The 5,913-nt window shown below is 30.9% G+C and overlaps 1 long non-coding RNA gene across 1 annotated transcript; it reads right to left on the bottom strand.

Annotated features, from left to right (window-relative positions):
• Positions 1–2,632: 2,632 nt before the first annotated feature.
• Positions 2,633–5,526, bottom strand: LOC133864683 (uncharacterized). Its single transcript, XR_009899548.1, has 4 exons — positions 5,333–5,526; positions 5,189–5,253; positions 4,330–4,384; positions 2,633–2,942 (listed from the first exon to the last, which is right to left on the bottom strand). It is a non-coding gene; the product is annotated as an uncharacterized LOC133864683 (long non-coding RNA).
• Between the last annotated feature and the right edge of the window lie 387 nt (positions 5,527–5,913).

Raw genomic sequence — 5,913 nt, 5'->3', positions numbered from 1 at the left:
TTCAGTTTTTTTTTTTTTTTTTTTTTTTTTTTTTTTTTTTTTTTTAAATTTGTTCTTCTATTCTAGGAGCACAAAAATAAAAGGGGAAGTTTTCTTTTGTAAACGTGTGGGTGGGGAGTGGGGCACAGCCCCTGTTCACTCACCAAATCCTGTTTATAAGTTTTCCTTTTGCATATTTTCATTTCCACACCTGTAGCCATTGGATAGTTCTTTTGTTTACAAGTTATATTCTCAGCTGTTAGTGCATTTTATTTCACACGTTTTCTTCTTGTATTTTTTTTTTCTTTTTTGTAAGTCTCTCAATGTTTATAATTTTAATAAAAGTTGGTATGTCATTTTTAGTCATGAGAGGCTAAAACTTCAACTAATGTTGAAGATGAAGCCTCGCCATTGTTAATGTATGTCCATTTCAATTCAATTAAAGGATTAAAACTCTTTTAATTGATTGTTTCGATTAATATATGTGCAAACGTTAGATATTCAATGTGTTTCATCCAATGGATACATTGAATCTTTTGATTTAATTTGGATATTCATTGTGATTTGTTAATCAAACAGATACATTGGATGGTTTTGAATTAAATTGGATATTCATTGTGATTTGTAGAAATGATGAATTCATTGAATCTTTCAATAGGTAATTTTATGAAAATTAGAAGATGCATAGGATTTTATTGCAATTCGCATGTATGAACAAACATGAGAATATGTGCTGATTTGGCGAGGTGGATTCTGAAAACCTTAGTACCTTTTATTTTTATTTTTCTATTTTTAATTTATTATTTTAAAACCCTAAAATTTGGAACTATGTTAAAATAGAATTAGTTTAAATAGAAATTAATTTTTGCAACACAATTTCCTGTGAATTCGACCTCGCACTTGCACACACTATATTGCAAACGATTCGTGTGCTTGCGAGTATTTTAAAACTCACAACAATTTACTTGATAGAATAATAAATAGCACCACACTATATTATTTATAAATAAACACCTTGATTGATTTAATTTCTAAGTTTAGTCTTGTGATCCTATGAAGGGTAATTTTTTCTGCTATGATTAGATAAGTGTTTGAATCTTGGATTTTTATTTGAAAAGAATTAAATAAATATTCTTTATCAGATTTAACAAGTTAGATGTCTGCATGTAGAGACCTCCCACCCAAACAACAATCTTAGTGTATGATAAGAAACCTGAGGTATGAAAGTATATATGATTTCACGATTGAGAGGATTGATGCTTAGTATTTATCATACCCAAATTAAGAGTAATGAGGTCTTTTACGGATGTATAAGTAATGGAATCTATGGTATGAAATGATTAAGATTGATTGGCTTTAAGTCTTTAGTGATAATAACAAGATGAGTTCTATATATATTGATTTATATGTTGATTAATTATTTTTGCCGCTAATTTTTGTTTAAATGATTGATTATCTTCCGTCGCGACCAAACAAATGAGGATCACGCATCCTCAGTACGAACCCATACGCTCACCAAGGAAGACCGAATTGAGGCCAGGTATATCTTCTATTGGTTAAGCACGGGATAATTATGATACTATGAATGAGTAAGGTTAGTATTCTATTGTTAAGGTTAAGATTTCTATAATCTATTTCCTTTAGTATCCACTGTGGTAAATCCTAAGATGAATTCTGGTTAACAAGTTAAGTTGTTAGGAAATTGAATTGATAATTAGCGTTGATGATAAATCTAAGTTGCTTTGGCTATTGAGTTATAATGATTGTAATAATTTCAGATCTTAACCAAATGGATTGAGGATTCTGTGATATCATCTAGATGATCTGTTATGATGAACTTTTAATTGAAGTTTGCTAAATGATTTATAATGGCTGAGTTTGAGGTTCTTAAATGATTAAATATTGATTTATGTCTTCAAAGTAACTATCTATTATTGAGTTAGGAAGATATGATTTATAGGATCTTGATAACCGTTTGAATGTTCATTGTTGGAGAATAACATTTGAAATTAAAAATCCATCTTGGAGGTCATTGGGAGTAAAATCATGTCTAAGGATTAATTATGTTAAGTTTCTTTGGAGACATGATGAACGGTTATGAAGAATAGGTCAAGATAGTTTACCGATATCGATGCCTAGTTAATTATTTGGAAAGTGAGAAATGCTACGTGGTAGAGAAAAAGAAGTTGTTCCTAAATTAGGTTACAAGAACAAGGTAGCTAATTTATGGTGTTTATACCTTGTTGATCTTAGAATTGTTTCATTACTAAATTGGGTATTAGGTATATAACTGATTAATGATTGAATTATGCTTTGAAGTTGAACCATACAATGGGATACATGATTAATGTCAAAATTATTAAGGAATAATTTGAAGATAAGATAGAAAATATTATTTTTGTTATACTCTTTGGAGGATAAAAGGAAACAAGGGTTGTTTAGCAAGAATATGATTGTAAGCCTTACATCCCAAATTGATGATACTATGGATTTAAAAAGATAGTTGTTGTGACGACCCCATTTTATTTATTTATTTTTTTTTGAAAACTTAATATGAGTCATCACAGTGGCACGACTACATGTCGCTCAGCCAACATACGGTACACATTCCATAACATGTACTTGATAATCAGAGTTACATCTACGCAGCGGATAACACATAATAACATTATTAACATAGCGGAAGGTACATCTATAGACAACAGTTAAATACAACAAAGAGCCATTAATATGTCTATCTATTTAAGACTTCGATATAGCTATTAAATATGTACTAAAAGTTTGGCTCATAAATACAATTATCACATGCGACACGAGCCATAAACAAAATCTACTAAAAGGCGGACAACCCATGATCCAACCATTATAACTGTCGCGTCAGGCTTCAGTCATAACATCCCAAGTACTATGCTACGACGTCTTTCATTATATCCATTGAACCTGCAGTCAAAACATCAGAGTCTCTACGATTGTGGGGTTAACCACATCCGTACAGGTGAAAGTATGAGTTCACCACCTCAGTAGTATAAGACTCACTAAGTATACAACATACACCAACATAAATGCATGTAGGGTTCAACGGCGTTATTCATAAATTATTAAGTTCACATAACAACACATTATCAAATACAAGTCACGTTGTTCATCACACATATATTATCACGGTTTCCACTAACAATATTTCACGCATCTCACTAGTGCTAGCACTTCAATGCTTGACTTGCCATCACCACCGCCCGTAAAGCTACGATCCGTAGGGCACACACCTCACGTGAGCTAGCACTTCAATGCTAGGCTTACCACATATCTCACTAGTACTAGCACTTCAATGCTAGGCTTACCATCAACACCGCCCGTAAAGCTACGACCCGCAGGGCACACATCTCACGTGAACTAGCACTTCAATGCTAGGCTTACCACATATCTCACTAGTGCTAGCACTTCAATGCTAGGCTTACCATCAGCATCGCCCGTAAAGTTACGACCTGTAGGGCACACATCTCACGTGAGCTAGCACTTCAATGCTAGGCTTACCACATATCTCACAAGTGCTAGCACTTCAATGCTAGGCTTACCACACCTCTCAGCCAAGAGCTGCTACCCTCTGGCCTACCACACTATGGCCTACCACTGTGCCAGATACTACAATACTGGGCTTACCATCTATCAACTACCAGGTTCTCATAATACCAAAGCATCCACACTATATACATATCATCACATGTGTATTCCCAAACATCTTTCTTTCAACACATACCACATTCATTTTTATCAACAATTCCATAACCATCAATACATTCCAATTTCAACAACATCCATTTATCATCACAAATCTCAATCCAAATATATCATAACTCATTCACATATATTTTTTACAAACAATTCCATAACCATCAATACATTCCAATTTCAACGATATCCATTTATCATCACAATTCTCAATCCAAATATATCATAACTCATTCACATATATTTTTACCAACGATTCCATAACCATCAATACATTCCAATTTCAACAATATCCATTTATCATCACAATTCTTAATCCAAATATATCACAACCCATTCACATATATTTTTACTAACACTTCCATAACTATAAATACATTCAAATCTCAACTACATCTATTTATCATCACAATTCTCAATCCAAATATGTCATAACCCATTCACATATATTTTTACCAACACTTTCATAACTATAAATACATTACAATTTCAACATCCATTTATCATCACAACTCATTCGCATATATTTTCATCAACAAATTCCATAACAATAAATACAACCAAATATTGTCAAAATGTAAATCTAAATTCCTAGGATTCCTCAGTGAGTAGAATACTCACCTGGTTGCGCGGATATCAAGCTTAGGTCTCCTAGACGCCACCTTGCAATGTATCACTGTGGAATAACACATTGCACTATTTAACACTTTAAATAATTAATACCATAATTAGCACTTGAATCGCTCAAGGTTAAACCGTTGGAAAACCCCTAATATTTTTAAGGGTCCCAATTACACACTCGTAAACCTTATTTACTAATTTTAATCACAACACCTCTAACCCAAAACACTTGTTTAAGATTAGATACTAAAATTACATACAAACACTAACTAAAGCTAAATAACACTAACCCAAAAATATTTACTAAGGGTTAGATATTAAAATTATTATTTAATTATTTACTTATAATATTAATTACTAACTCACAATTATTTTCACTAACATTTTTATGCTAACATTAACTCTTAAAATTACATTCACTAATCTTTTTACAATAATTACTAACTTAATTACTAATTAATTTACTTAAATTATTAACACATTTAAAATAACATTAACCCATAAGAAAATCTTAGGATTAACTTCACAAAAACTATTTAAACTAAATACCAATAATTATTTATTTTTACTAATATTAGAACCTAACCCATAAATACTTATTTTTACAAAACTCATAGCTAATTTGGAATTAATCATCAATATAACCACAATTAATCCACAAATTAACAATCTAGGTTTCAATTACTTAAAACCCCTAAATTAATTTAACCCATCAAATTAAGGTTTTCAATTTTAACCCATAATTTATAAATCACTACCCGAACACAATATTATTAACCCATAGCATTTACTAAAGGTTAATCACATAAAAATTCAACTAAAATTAAATACCCAAAAGTTAGAGTTTGAGGAAACTCACCAAAAATTCCACCAAATGTAAATCCAACACTTGGAGAGTGTTTAGCAAGCTCCACACAACAAATCCTAAGAACACATAAAAATCAAACTCATATATCTTTAGATTTAATCTACAATCTCAAAGACCAAGAGTTTGTGAAAATACCTCAAACCAATCGGTAGAAACGTAGATCGGACTTCGTAGATCACGTTACCGAAATCGGATTTGAGTTTAGACGGTTAGATCTTCGTAGATCATGATTTTTGTATGAAAAATCATAAGAGAAAAACCCTTCTCTTCCTATTTATTTTTCTCTCGGGTCAGATGACCCTTTCCCATTTTTATTTTTATTTTTTTTTCTTTTAAACAGCAGAGGCCGTGCGCCTCTGCTTTTGGAAAGGCCATTTGGCCTTTCCTTTAATTGAGAAGGGAGGTGCACGTGCACCTCTCTTCTTTCTTTTTTTTTTTTTTTTTTTTTGTTATTTTTTTATTTTTATTTTACTTTTTGACTTTTAGTTTTTTTTTTCTTTTTTTTTTTTTCTCTCTCTCTTTTTGATTGTTCTTTTCTAATTTTATTTTATTTTTATTCCATTTTCTATTTTATTTATTTTAGTTATATTATTTCTATCATCTTTTATGTATTTGCATTTCTCTATTTCCTTTCTCTTCTATTTCTTTTCTATGGACTTTAAAATTATTCTTTTGCATTTTTAATAGCACTAAATTTCTTTAATCAATTAATTACT

Source organism: Alnus glutinosa, chromosome 3 (genome assembly GCF_958979055.1).
Source record: "Alnus glutinosa chromosome 3, dhAlnGlut1.1, whole genome shotgun sequence".
Classification (NCBI taxonomy): Eukaryota; Viridiplantae; Streptophyta; class Magnoliopsida; order Fagales; family Betulaceae; genus Alnus; species Alnus glutinosa.
Note: the sequence above shows the minus strand (reverse complement) of the source record. Positions and strands in the feature narration are given on the sequence as shown.